Source organism: Castor canadensis, chromosome X (genome assembly GCF_047511655.1).
Source record: "Castor canadensis chromosome X, mCasCan1.hap1v2, whole genome shotgun sequence".
In the NCBI taxonomy this organism is placed as follows: domain Eukaryota; kingdom Metazoa; phylum Chordata; class Mammalia; order Rodentia; family Castoridae; genus Castor; species Castor canadensis.
Window position 1 is genome coordinate 19,461,356 of NC_133405.1, and position 15,551 is coordinate 19,476,906.

At 41.6% G+C, this 15,551-nt stretch overlaps 1 protein-coding gene across 1 annotated transcript in view; it reads right to left on the reverse strand.

Moving 5' to 3' along the window:
- The window catches only part of Fhl1 (four and a half LIM domains 1), a 59,347-nt gene extending 46,716 nt beyond the window's left edge, over positions 1–12,631 (reverse strand). Inside the window, exon 1 of the mRNA XM_074064075.1 lies at positions 12,495–12,631. The gene's annotated coding sequence lies outside the window, so the exon portion shown is untranslated. The remainder of the gene's footprint in view (positions 1–12,494) is intronic.
- Positions 12,632–15,551: the final 2,920 nt, after the last annotated feature.

The window sequence follows — 15,551 nt, forward strand, 5'->3', positions numbered from 1 at the left end:
AACAATGACTAACATGAAGAAAAATATGGGTTTTTAAAGTGGCAAGAATGACAACTAAGTTTACAAGGTGACACAATACAACTTTCAAGCTACAGGTCAGAAAAACCTTTACAAAGTACCTAAGCTCTGTTTTATTCCTAATAAACCACCGCAGCAGTAAAATTCTGAGTGTTAGAAAATTATAAAATACATTGCTCTGATAGTTTAAACACATTGGCCAATTTTTTAAAGCAGAGACCCTTCATGTTTTTCAACAGAAAATGCAAAAATAACTGGACTAAGGTTAAAGAAGAAATAGAGGGAAGATGAGACTAACAGGAGGCAAAAGAGGACCAAAAGCAGGTGGACGAACAGCAAGCAGGCAAGAAGATGCTGTCACACACCTGCCCTGAAAGCCGTTGCCATTTATGCCTCCCCTATAACCACAGGTTCCACATACACAGATGCAGCCTACTTTTTTTTCTGGTGGCACAGACGTTTGAACTCAGGGCTTCATGGTTGCTAGGCAGGCACTCTTACAGCTTGAACCACTCCACCAGCCCCCTCAACCAACTTTGGATGGAAGATGTTCAAAGAAAATTGCATTTGAATTGACTTTTCTTGTTATTGTTCCTTAAACAATGCAGTGTAATGACTAGATATGTGACATTTACATCTTCTTAAGTACTGCAAATAAACTAGAGATGATTTAGAATATACAGAAGGATATACATATGCAAGTACTTACTACTCCATTTTATTTAAGGGACTTGAGTATCCATAGATTTTGGTATAGGGAAGTCCTGAAGCCGATCCCCCATGGATTCTGAAGGACAATTGTACCTCCATAGTCAGAGAATGTGACTCTGTTAGGCATCAAGAATTGCCTTAGCCACCTGTGAAACAAATGCATTCTGAGTTGGTCAGACCATTACTGTTGCCATGTTTTTAATTGGCAGGAATTTCTGGGAAGTCAAGTTAGATGCAGAACTTGGTATCAATTGTGAAGGTAACTAAAAGCAATGTGGTGGTCATGCCACCATGTGGCCCATCACTGCTATAGAGTGATCAACTATCTTGGCTTCTAAACTGGAACCCCCAGCTCAAGAGAGAGGTTATTTTGGTCCCTTTAATTCTCCTTCCCCCTACTAAAAGCTTCTGCTTCTACCACATGTATAGTCAATCAGACAAGCAGTGAAATTAAGAAAAAAATTAATAAAGCTTTGTCTAATGACAGGCATGAAAAAGTATATACAAGAGACCTATACATAATTACTTCTTTTTAAAAAAATATTTCTTTTATTCATATGTGTATACAATGTTTGGGTCATTTCTCCTCACTTCTCCCACCCCCTCCCCCCACCTCCAAAGTTTAATAAGTTAAACAGAGGTGAACTCTAAAAGCAACTCTCCTTTTTATTAGTATTTTTTTAGATAACTCTATGAACTAGGAAGTTGTTCTCCGTGGGTCTCATCTGAGATCTGATGGACACATTCCTTAGACACTCATATCCTCAAGATACCACTGCTTATGTGATACTCTTGGTCATCTTTTCGTAGTTTATTGGGAAAGAAATTTAGTATAACAGGATAGAAGTGGAGAGAAATGGAAAAAAGAGAGAAACATTTCCTGCCCCCATGCAGGATATGGGAGTAGAGATTCCACTCTGTCTTCTAATCCTTGTTGTCTTGTCAGTTTTTCTCTTCCAGTGACTTTAACATCTCCACAGCATCTTATTTCCCTTCTGAGTCTCAATGACCCTCTTACACCTGATCACCTTTGCTTACTACCACCTGCCATAAAATGCTCTGTTGCTACAGCCAACTCAGGAAAGCAACATATATTTGTGGTTGTGCATCAGCTGCCCAGTTTCAATATCCAGAAACCACTTACATTAACATCTACAAAAACTTAATCTTGTCACACACTTTTACTGTTGAGATGGCCATACTAAGTAATTGCAGGGGGTTGCTCATGTCAGGTCCATGGTTCTACAAGCCACACAACAGCCTTTGGCCCAAAGCAATCAAACTCTGCCCTGGATACTGGCTCAGAGAGCTGGCATGAACTCACCAACTGCCACTGCTGTAGTGATACCACAAATGCAAGGGTCAAAAAAGGGTTCCCTGGGTTGTGAGGCAGGTACTTGGTGAAGTCTGGGATTCCACTCCACCACAAAGATGGCATGGTTTCCCACGGGGTGGAAGACAAAGAAAGGTCCAAGCCAGTGCTCACAGTGACCCACCCATGCATTGACTACTGTGCAACTAGGAACAGTGTTAGGCAGTACTGGCTGGCTCTTGTGGGATCTCATACCTTCCCTTTATAGGCACTCATGGCACAAGTTATGTTACTCCAGGAGAAGCCTTTATCATACTTCCCTAATACTGAAAATGAAACACTAGCCTTTACTTACAAGATAAAAACAAAAAGTGCCTCATATATTCTTTGCATTTCTGAAAAACAAACATAAGATTATGGGTGTTTTTGTTTTTTAGTTAATAGACTTTCCTTTTTGAGCAGCTTTAGGTTTACAAAAAAACGAGGGGAAAGCACTCAGTGTCCATACACCTCCTCAATACTCTCCTTCCAGTTTCCCCTGTTATTAACATATTGTCTTGGTGTGGTAAATTTGCCACAATTAATGGTCCAATATTAATATGTTATGAACTAAAATCCATAGTTTGCATTAGGGTTCATTCCTTGTATAATGTAACTTCTGGGTTTTGTTGAAGGGTTTTAAAAATATTTTTAAAACACATTCTGTGGAATAATAAATCCCAGAACCTCAAGACCATTTAGTTGCTTTAGCTTTGTCCAGGGATGTTTCATAGGAATATTATAATATAAATCACATATTTATTTTTAATTATTCATGGTTTCAAAGACTGCCACCATAACACAGACCAGCAAATATATTCAACTTGATTCTCTGAAAACCAGCCCCTCACAACTCTCCAACCTCCAGTATGGCTCCAAACTTGAAAGACATCTGAAACTTTTATTAGCTCACAAAACGAACTATCTGATATGTTGGAATAACTCAGTTTGCTTGCCACTTGGTCTGGAGATATTTATAAAAATGGCTTCTTCGTGAGAAAACAGGACAATGAGATAGAAGTAGCATCAGGAGACAGGAAAAACACAGAGGAAGAAAATCAGGGAAGGAAGACAGGGCAGAAACAGTAGAAATCAGGAGTAGCAGGAGACTAGTTGCAGGCCAGAGCGATAGTAATGGAGCAGAGCCAGCTAGACATTTTTTGACATTTCAGTTTTCCTGAGGAAGTAAGAAAGGGACAAACTGCATCTCACTCCAATACAATAGTCCTTAAATTGCCTGATAACTATTCATTCAATTGAATATATTAGCAAGAAAGTAATATTTAACATATTAAAAGCTTGCATTTGCACATAAGTAGGTAAACATAGTATACCTTCTATGCACAGAAAATTCCCTTGGAAAGCTGCATCAAATCTTTTGAAAGACTGAAGGGATAGGGCTATTCCTGTAAAATGACTCTGTGTGTGCATGTAGCTGGAGGTACAGATACACTGTCATGTATCACATAACAGCATTTCAGTTAACAGACTATATATATGACAGTGGTCCCATAAGGTTAAAATGGAGCTGAAAAATTCCTATCACTGATTATTTTTTTTGTACCTTTTCTGTTTATATGCACAAGAACTTACCATTGTGCTACAATTGCCTATGGTATTGAGTATAATATACTTACTGTACAGTTTGTAGCCTAGAAAGCAACAGACTTTTTCATATAGTCTAGATGTATAGTGGGCTACACAATGTAGGGCTGTACAACTGATGTTTGTACAATGATAAAATCACCTGACATACTTCTCTGAAAATACTTTTAGAAAAATCTTTTAGTAACGCATGATTGTATATATATGTAAAGCCTTTGTTCTCGTATTTTTCGTTTTTTACTATACAAATAAGTGTGAAGCAAAATGGAAATGATTTTGTTCTTTCCTATTCTTGAGGATTTGACATCTCAATGGAACTACTTGAGAACAATATATACTGCTCATCTGTTTATCACAATTATTTCTCTCTAGGCTGTAATTTTCCTTCGATCCTAGTTTATAAGGACACTATTTGCTAAGTAGTTTACTTGCAGGAAATCAGAAAAATTCTTGAAAATCAACATCTAGAATTCCTCTGTAATATTATTTTATAATAAACACGGAGAATAAAATGCATTTTGGATATATATCTGGTTCTTATATAGAGAAGGTTCAATAAACTTTCAAAGGCAGCTTGGAAAGTTGCTCTCCCACAAAAGCAGATCAGTAAGTGCCTGAGGACAGGTGCAGAAGGAAGAATGGATCACAAAAGAGGCACAGAGAAACTTTGCAGGTGACAAATATGCATATCCTGATTATGGTAGTAGTTTCATGGGTATACATAGCTGTCAAAACTCACTAAACTGGAGGCTTTACATGGACATAGATTGTACACGAATGATGCTCAATGAAGTAGGTATTTAAAAAGTAGCTCCAACAAAGGCCAGCTGCTTTATCTATAAATTCAAATGTAAACTTTCACCACCTCACATTAGTTTGGAGACTTAGGTTGCTTACTATATTGGAAAATTCCTTCCAAGTTCTTTCCTTAAGAGGCAGAGCTTCTTGTGGCCCAGAAGGGAGTATGTCTGATATCTGGAGGAGTCAAATCTTTACCTAGGAGAGGAACTTAATGGGCCTCTTTAGCTTCTAGAAGCTATCTAACTGAGGACTTTATCATTTTTAGTATTTGAAACTATAATCATTTATAGGGTAATTCTTAGAAACAGTTGAAAAACATATTTTTAATTCAAAAGTCCAAATCCACTATATAGCTTAGTGATATAAGAATTTGTGGACTTCATAATTTGTATTTCTGCCTCTCTGTGTGCACACACCTTACCTTCTCACAAACCAGGGGGAGGGAGAAACTTGTTATTTCAGCTCCCCTGGCCAGATGAAAATGCAGAGGATTGATTATACTTATAGGCAGATGCTAACAATCAGCTTCACAAACTAGAATGTGCATAAAACCAGACCTGGCAGAGTTCGCTGAAAAACCAACCCTTAATATCTTCCTAATGAATCACACATTTCAAATCTGATAGTAGTCAAACAGCCTTAACCACATTCTAAAATTGAAAGTGAATGACAAGACCCATTAACTAATCAAGTATACAGATTTGGTTTTGTGCCATCCTCACCAAAACAACTTTCCCAATAAAACCCTGCATTCCCAGCTATTATTTCTGTAGCATGGAAAAATAAATTGAAAGCCCTGTGGACACTACAAATTCTTGTGATTGGAATGTCTATGGAACAATTTATGTCTCAGAATATGTATAACATTTTATGTGGGCAAATAAAATACAAATTCAACAAGCAGTAATGTGTTGACAAGGAAGTCTTAATGACTGTTCTTTTCTTACTCTAGATTTCATTGCATTTCTTAAAAGTCCACATGAATCTTCTATCTGTGCATTTTATATCTATAATAGTTCAAATACAAGGATATCTCAGGAAAATTCATTTTCAGAAAAGAAATATAGTGTATTATAGAAAGCTGAGAAGAGCATCATTAACAAATATGCTAATGGCGCACATATTAATTACAAGGCAATAATGACGAACAGGAGCAGCAACTACTTAAAAACACATCCTAGGTAACAGTACAATCATCTCATTTGTTCAAATTGTGAGCACTTAGCAATGACTATTCGTATAGCTTTAGCATTTTCTGGGGCCCTGCCTATGAATAAAAGCTAATTTTGTAGTCATAGGTTTACATGTATCCAAAGCCTACGTAATCTCTGCACATATTTAACCATTTCTGTATAGGGACTAGCAATTCTCTCTTCACCTCAGCCCTGGAGATCAGCTCCCCTGCCCATCTAAAGCCAAGAAACATACCTGGCCCAGTCCAGCTAGGGTAACCTAACACTGGCAAATGGGGATAAGGGAAAAGAGACAGGGCAGATGAATGTACTAGAAGGATTTGGGAACATGACAGCCTGGGGAAAAAATAGGCATAGTGAGATGGGCTGAAAAAAATTATGCTGAGAGTGAAAAGACACACAAGGCACACAAAGAGAAAGAGGCCCAACATAGAAAGAAATGAAGGATGCAAGGGAAAATGGGGAAGAAACCTAAAGAGCTTATTAAGTGCCAAATTAAAAGAACACATGTGCGTTTGCACGTGCATATGCATATGCATTTTAATAACACTGGTATGCCAGGCTACAGTGCCTAAAGCCTCTAAGTTGTCTTTCATTTTCATACCTATAGGCATACTTGATATGCATTAGTACTGGCCCCATAAGCCAGGGGAAAATATACTGAGAGCTAGACCCATGCAACAGGTCCCCATCATTACTGCCCAGTTCCAATTCAGGAAATATGAAAAATTCCTGTATTGCTCACAACTACTGGGTCATTTTCTGAAATTAAGAAACTCTTGGGCTTTTGTTTTTCTTTAGTATAGTTAATATATTTCTAATACAAAAACATGTTCTTTTGAGGGATTAGCTACTGAAAAGTTCTTGACATTGAAGTGGCTTTAATTAGGAAATACAAATTTACTTATTTTTAGGTCTTCTCAGACCTAAAATTCAAACTGAAACTCTGATGCTCACACATCCTATGATCATGAATCAGTGACCTCACTGAGTCTGTTTTCTTGTCTGTCAAATGAAGGGAGGGATGAGTACTGACAGCTCATTCTAGCACTGTAATTCTATTAATCAAACTGGAGGAAGAGAAATTTGAAGGTGCCATCCTGAAGCTTCTTTAGCTGGCTTGCCCAGAGGCCATGTAACAGTTCTCTAACTCCCTGCAAACTTTCCCATTTCACTAACCTGTTATGATTATGACTTTCTAGAAATGCAACAATCATTCAGAAAATTCTGTGGTAGTTTAAAAAAACACTGAGAATACATTTAAGAATTGGAGACTTTGCAATGGACTTGAGTCCACCATTAAAAATTACTGCATTTTCAAAAGACATACAATATATTGTTACTAATTTCTGAGTGGTAGATCATACCTGATTTTTGTTGTTGTTGTTCAGGCTTTTCTATACTTTCTGCATTTTCCTACAGTGAAAAAGTACTATTCTTACCCTTGAAATATTAGATTTTCCGACGGATTATGCATGCTTGAAAATTTTACCAGATATCTCAGGTCTACTCTAAAATTAGTGGGATGGGACTGGAGATGTAACTCAGTGGCAGAGCAAAGATAAAGTGAAACAACACCATTGGGGAAATGGGGCAGGGAAGAGGGCAAAGTCAGGCAGTATCACCATGCCTGCCTACACACAGTGGTTGATTACCCAAGTGACTGATTGCTATAGTCAGAATCAGGACATTATTATTATAATCATAATCTATGGCTCACAGTCTTATGTGGAAATCAAAACATCCATTTTATCTAAATAACAGTTCTCTTTTTTTCCAGCATCCTGGCCCTTGAAAATCATGGTTAAAATTCCTTTCCAATTTAAAGTAAGTGAAATGAAACATGAGGTCCTTTTTCTGCCCACGCACACAAAAAATGCTTTCCAGACAAAATATGATTGTTATTGGGCTTTAAAAAATTTTTCCTCTTTTTGTGCTCTAAAACAAAACACATCAAAAGTTAAAATAAATATCTAGCTGTCAAAATAAAACACCCTCATATGGAAAACAGAAGTATGAATTTGATGATATTTATTATATAAAAAAAAACTTCCATAGCAAACACTAGCAAGCACAAATGTTTAAATTCTGTAAAAAAAAGACAAAATCAAATGTCATTACTAAATTCTACAAGACAATACTACAGAAGGTAAAAGGTAAGTTGCTGAAAGGATATAAACAGGTAACTTCCATGTTCATGGTTATCAAGGCACTGCCTGAAAAATTCAAGTGAGCTAGAAAATGATGTTCTCCCAAATGACAATCACGGTGTCATTTTGAGTACATCTCTAGAACAAATCCCATGTTGAATTCAATTCTCATTAGGTGAACAAAGTAGCAAAAATTCATCTCTTTATTCTTAACCTGAATACAACAAAATCCATTGTCAACACACATTACCTCTGAAATTACTTTTTACTCAGGACCAATCACTCTCCTCTATCAGGCTTCTCTATGTTACCAACCTTTCGAGCAAGCAGCAAGGACAGTGGCTAAATCATGGGGCACCAATTCCAATCCCAACTTTCACTTATAAATTGTGTAGTCTTTCACGTTCATTTGTAAAATATACATTCAGAGTATTCCACAGAGTTGCTGTGAGGATCAAATTAGATAAGGGGCGTAAATTCAACTAGCATACTTCCTGAAACTGTAGTAGGCGTTCAATTCATGTCGGTTCCTCTTTTCCCCCTACTCCTTGCCACTCCAAGTATGATCAAACTTAACATTCATGGTTTTAATCACTCTCAGGCAAGCTCAATGGTACAAAGGATAGGTAATAATTTTCACTTTGTTAAGTAAGATTTTGAATGGTGTATGCCACAAGGGAGACAGTACTAACTTGTACTAAAAACCATGCACTTCAGAGGAGTAAGACAATCTTAATTTTGAGCTCTACCCCTAACACTGATCAGCTGTGAGACCTGGGGTACGTTACTTTACCTCTCTGAGCCTGGCTCCTCATTTATAAAATGAAGAAAATGTATAATGAATACAAGTGCTGGATACAGAATGCCATAAATGGCAGCTGTTATTATTCTAATTATTCAGGTTGGTGTGCACAAACTAGTCACTTTTAAGACTAATCAAATTAACTCAGCCAACTACTCAGCTACATGAACATTCTGTTATTGTTCTCTACTGTCATTGAGTTATATATTACTTCATTTTAGAGGAAATTCCATCAACATCAGCATTACTGAGACTTCAGGCTGGGTACTTCTTTGCTGTGGAGTGCTGCCCACAACATTCTAAGCTGTGTATTCTAGACCGTTTAAGCAGCATGCCTGGTCTTTACAGACTAGATACCAGGAAGTGCATCTAGCAAAACGTCTCTTGGACATTGTCCAATGATCCCTGTGTGGCAAACTCCCAGGTCTAGCACAGTCCACAAACAGGGTATCTCTGAGATCTCAGGATGTAACCCTGAAGAAGGTCAAAGGTTTGATCAAGCTACGATTTAATACTATTCATTCTTCTGGGCTCCACCACCCCTGATTATCTACAATTCAAGGCTGATCACAGAAAAAAATAACTTGGGGGGCCCAATTTGTCATCAGAAGGTATTTTAAATCACATCAAGAGAGGCCAGCCATCCACTTCTCACTACTCTATACAGTAATACAAAGCTGAATTAAAGTCACTGGAAAGAAATGACTCCAGTGTCTACATGGTTGAAGCATATTTAACGCATGTACAGTTACTATGTTAGTGTCCAAAAGACTCTAGACATCTCTTGATTATTTACAACAGATTCGCTGCCTATTTTTCATTTTAATAATCAGACCAGAAAGGCAGGAGCCATCTCTTATTAATTGGGTATCCCAGCATCTAGCACCAGAGCCTCCAACATAGGAGGTAACTCAGTAAATGTTTGTTGAATAAATGAATAGCCATATATTGTGCTTAATTAAATATTTTGCTGACAAAAAGGAGAAACATTCTTTGCTCTTGTCCAACGGGAGCTGAAATAAAAGATCTTTTAAGAGAAAACAATTATAATCTACTCCCTTTTACCCCAAGTCTAAACAACTGGGTTATTGTGTAGGCAAAAGTTGAGGAAGGCAGCCAAATAGATAAGGCCTAAAGTTCAAGCAAGCAGGAACATTTGTTCAACTCCCACAAGGTTATGATATCCAATGTTGCTGGCACCAGAGGGGGAGAAAGGGAGGGGTGTGAGGAAGAAGGGAATCAGGAGATGGAGAATAGGAAAACAGGGATCAGTCTCAAGAGATTACCTGCCATTCCTTCAACAGACTGCTCTTTCTTTTTAAATGTTCAAACTTCAGAGATGAGAGTGACTTTCTCACACAAAGGCTTGATTTACAAATTACTTTTCAAGTGGATATTGGCAAAAATCTTTAAGAATGTTTAGAAAGACAATTTGATCACTTTTGTTAATTTGTGAAATTTCTTCATCTTTTCCCCCTCCTGTCCCACAGGAGGAACAACGGGTTCTAGAAAAGCCAGGTAAAAGACATTGCATTTGCTCTTTTGTGCAAAGGGGAACTTAAGGCCCACTTCTCCTGCTCTTCTTAACAGATATGTATCACTTTAAGCTTTCAGAGAACAAAATCAGGCTTAAATTATTCTGTAAAAATATTCTTTTTGTCTAATTGTTTCATGTGCACAGAAAACATATCACATAAACTTTAGAAATGGCAGCTACAATAGTGTAAATAAATGCATTTTCATCAGTCTTAGAGACCCAAACTTTATTTCCACTTAAAACATTTCCAGTTCAACATTTTCAGTAAACAAAATAATTGTCTTATACAAGTGATCCATTAATTTAATACTTATTAAATTGGCTCCAATTCACTGATCTTATACTAGAGGAATTTTACCACTTTAAATCTTATACAGTTCCTTTCTAAGTTTCACTCAAAAATCTAGACTTGCTTCAAAGAAATATTCTCCTCCAAAAATTAAATATGGGAATGGTAGCCTAGAATTTCAAAAACCATATATGGCTACAGAATCTATATGAGAGTCTTAAGACTACTGACTTATTGTGAGGTGGTTTGTACAAATAATGGTCTATCTGACCAACTTCCTGTTGCATAAAGATTATATTTGACCTTAAAAATGTTAAATAAGCATTTTTAAAGACTGAAGGTAAAGCCTAGATTGGAACCTTATGTAACCAAAATGGGAAAGCATTCTAGTCCCACCACATTAAAGGCAGATGCTTTTTTAATATGTATTCTTAAGCAAATATGAGCTTTCCAAAGGCAAAGCTACCATCCCAGAAGCCCTGCTTTTTTTTTCCAGTGTAAAGAATGGGAAAGGGCCTGTTTCTGGAATAGGCTGGGGTAAGAAGTCTTTACAAAATGCTAAGGACCCATAATTGAAATTTGTGCTATTCTGCAAACGTTCCCATTTCCAAGAAACAAAATGACATTTACATTAAAACTGTCTTATTCAAGATAACAAAAAAATTATTCTTGGTGTTCTATAAGCTTGCCATACATTTGGTAACCCAGAGAAGAATTACAAGCAATTACAAAATAATGACTCCAATTAGGAAAATTGGATCCATTCCAAATTCAAATCAAAGGGGGCTCAGACAGTCCCGATGGAATAATTTAAGTGAATAGTATAGGAGATTTCCAGCAAAGACATACGTTTATCCTACTTCTCTTCTGAGAGCCAAGCAAAAATGCTACCACAAGATTTATCTCTTGTCCTCCAGGAAATTCAATGACCAAACCTGGAATCTCGTTAATACACCTCGTTCTCTCCTTTCCCAAGGGTTTTCCCTAATAATAGGGTTTTTATTGTAAAGGACAATCAAAACGAACTTGGGCATAAGGTCTCAAATGCAGAAAATAATGTGACACTGGACACTAACCACACTCAGGGTTTTCCTTAGCCTTGCTGATTTTCAAACCTCTACCTAGTCCTGGAAGACTAAGAGGCCACGAGAAATGGGAGAGAAAGAAAAAACTTCGAAAGCAGAAACCTCTCTCCTAGAGCCTAAAACAGAAGGCACCTTGGAGGAACTTCAAGCTTTTTGAGATGGAAAGGTTACACCCTACAGTTTTGAAAATGCACCTTCTCAGGCTCAACCCAGGTGATAGAACCTTCCTCTTGCTTCTCTAAAGTACCATGCTGGAGCTGAAATCCCCCAGTCTTTCCACCCCCATTCCCCTCCCTCCTCATTCCGTCGGTACTCCCAATCCTCCCCAGCATCCCCATGAGAAAACCATGGTGAGCCCCCTTACCTCTACTCCCCCTTCCCCACCCTGCCATCCCTGTGCAACCAAACCAAGGCAGGTCCTCCACCTTCCCCCCTAGCCAACAGCCGCCATCCTTAGTGGGAAAACCATGGGAGTCCCCCACTTCATCTTCACCGGCTCCCCACACCCCTACAGCTATTCTTGAAAAAACCCCAAAGGTGTCCCCACCTCGCCCCACCCCCACTGCCTGCCATCCTTGGTGAGAAAACCAACGTCCCCCTCCTCGCCCACCTCTTACCATCCCCATAGAGGAAAACCCGGAGAGCCCCCATTTCGCTCCCGCCCCCCACCACCGCCTCATTCTCTCCCCACCCGCACCGTGCTGAAAGCCCTGGGGAGGCCAAGGCACGCACCCCGGGGGGCCTCCCAGTGCTTGGTCCCGCACCCCGGAGCCCGGGGCACCCTGAGCCGAGGCGAGGCCGCTGAGGCCGGAGGCTGCAGGTACGCAGCCGTGGCAGCTGGGGCCGTGGGGGCCAGGCGGAGCAGGAGGGCAGCCGCTCCCCCGGGGCGCGGACCGGCGCGGGTGGGCAGGCGGCACACACACACGCACACACGGAGAGAAAGCGGGCTTACTGCCTGAGGATGCTCGCCTGCGCGGCTGTCTCGGCGGCGGCGACCACTGCCTGCACCGAGGCCGAAGCGGGCGGCGGCGGCGGCTGTGGACTGAGCCCCCTCCGCCGGGCGGTGGATGTAGGGCGCGGGAGGGGCTCGAGGGGAGGGGCGCGCGCGGGGGAAAGCGGGAAGGGAGGGGGAGAGGGAGCGGGCGCGCGCGGGGGCGGGCGCGGTCGGCTCGGGGCGGGGCAGGGCGCGCGCCAGCCGGGACTTTGCCCGTGGTGTGGGGATTGCGGTGCGAGGCGCGCGCGCGGGAGCCGGCTGGTCGAGCGCGGGGAGGGGGCGCTCGTCACGCACCCGGCGCAGCCGCGTGCCCTCGCCTCGGGAGAGGCCCCCCGCTGCCTGCAAGGCGCGCGCGCGCGCGCAAGGTGGCTGCGGGGAGGCGGTGGCGGGCGCTTCCCTGAGGACCCGCGAGCATGTGAAGGAGAAGAGGGCGGGCTGGGGGCGCCCGGTGCCCCCTCCCTCGCGCCGCAGGCTTTCGTAGGCTGGCGGGGAGTCACGAGTCACTGCAGGCAGACGTGGCCGGGGCAGGGGAGGTGGGAGCAACAAAGAGAGTGTGCCAAGGTGGCCTCTCGCCTCGCCGGGGGCCTCAGCAACCTGCGCACCCCCTGCAAAGCACAGCGGGCCAGGAGCGCACCCCGTTTCAGCCCCCTACTGCGGAACCCCAAGGTTGCGAACAGTGCTGAAAGACCCACCGCCACCTCTCCCCTTAATAACAAGCTGGAAGGAGCCCGATGGTTTTTACATCACCCTGAAAGCGCTATAGCAGAACTGCGCGTGGCGACTCATTCACTCAACATTCAGTTCACTGAGCCCTCACCATGTGCCAAGCACTGTGCCAGGCGCTGTAGACACTGTACAGCTGTGCGCACACTGTCTGCCTTACCCTGGGAGCTTGCAATCTAGTGATGGAGACACGAAAAAAAAGTGAGAATCACATTTAGATACAGCTGTGCAAGATACGAAGGGGGTACAAATAACGTGGTTAGGAAAGGAGAAGAGGGCATTTAATATGAACCCTGAAAAGATATGAAAGAAGCAACCATATAAAGAACCTGGGGCGAGCTTTCCAGAAAGAGGGAGTAGATGTAAGAAAGTCAAAGGATCAGGGTGGTGCCCGTGGAAGCAAGTACAAGGACTTGCTGGCACCGGGAATTGAAGTGCAAACAGAACAGAAATAAACAACTGTTTAGAGACAGACTTCTCTTAAGGCGAACAGAAATAGAGCTGCAGGGGTGAATAGGGACAAATTCCCTTCTCTCTCGTGAATTTGCAAGGTGAGTGTGTTTATAAACAGTTTAGGGACAATCAGTACTGGGCAGCTGTGAGGCAAATCCTAAGATGAAATGAGAACTGGGTTCCTGCAGAGAATTGTCCCTCTATCTGGAGAAAGGCCTTCTCCCCAGTAAGGAAAACCATGAAAGTAGATGTTGGTGAGAGGTGGGAGGTGAGGCAGCCCTGAATTAGATTGAGCAAATAGTCTGATGACTCCTATTTTCCCCATGGCTCGCAAATTGGGCGGTTTCCTCCTTTACCAAAGAACCCACAGCACAAGTCTTTGCAAAGTTCTCCTCTCTTCCCTGGCACTCAGGGCCTAGGCTTTCTCTTTTCCCATTCTGAGCCCTCAGAAGCACTGAAGTTTGGTCGTTCTGGATGGCAAAAAAGCCCCACTGCAACATTGCCTAAGAAAAGAGGAAGCCAATCTGCCTGGTGCCATCAAGGGAAGAGGTTGAACAATCAGCTCCTCTGTAGGCAACACCCCTGAACACCAGCTCTGTGCCCTTCTGGCATCAATCAGTATTAGCTGAGGTTCCTTCCTACCTGTGCCCTTCCTTCCTCCCCCTTCTTTTATTTATCCTTTCCTTAGCTCCTTCATTCCCCCCACCTCTCTGCTCCACTCCTTCCTCTGGCTGCCATCTTTCCTCCTTTCTACAGGCATTCATAATGCTCCTTCTGAGTGAAAGGCCCCCACCTCCTGCATTGCCCTAGCTTAGTCTGCACTCAAGACCATCTCTGTCTGCCCATTAACACTACATCTCCTTGGAGTGGGACTCAGGAGGTCACGAAAACACATCATTCTACTTAAAGCACATAAGGGACTGTGGTGGTGTCGCTGCATACCCAAAGCAGATAAAAGGAAAGGGGTTCCCCAGAGTATGAACTTTTGTGCTACCTTTTCATATTGTTTTCAGTATTAGGATGCAAAAAGAAATAAAAGACTAAACTCAGATGGTGTGCTCTCAGATCCCATCATTTAATTTGAGTAAGGAAATAAGCATGAAGACTCTTCAATTTCAACAGAATTTAAAACCCTCTAGGAAGTAAATATAGACCATTTATCAGCACACAAAGTAATCAAGTCCTTTGCCCTCTGTTCGGGGGAAAAAAAAAACCCTAGAAGGGCTGGGGATGCAGCTCAATGGTAGAGCTCTTGCCTTGTATGTGCCCTGGGTTCCATCCCCAGCACCACAAAAAAGTACCATTAGGACTGTGTAAACTGTACATAATACATTTTTGATAAGAGTTCACATGCATCACTTTATTTATTCTTAGTTAGATACTATTAGCCCCACTTCACAGATGAGGAAACTGAGGCTTTAATGCGGCTAAGCAACTTTGGAGTAAGGATTTAAAACAAGCAGTGAAGCTCTAGAGCCCATCATCCAAAATAAAAGAAAAATGTCCATCACTTTTACTACAGACATCCATTTCAGGTAAGTAATTTGTTTTTTCAGAGTGGCCTGAGTCCTTCGTCCGACTTTCCCCCATCATACCTGAGCATCTAGTGTCCCTTTCTTTCTAATTTTTTCCATAGTCCTTCAAACACTCGGTCCCTTTCATGATCATCACGCAACATGGCACTGGTGGAGCCTCGTGTATCTCCGGCCAACCCTACCTCCCACTTCTTTCCACTCAGCCTCTGTGGGTATCAACCTGAAACACATCCTGTGTATTTCCCTCATGAAACATTTATCACTGGAGTTCCTTCTGTCTAGAACACAGTTTTAATGACTTCTC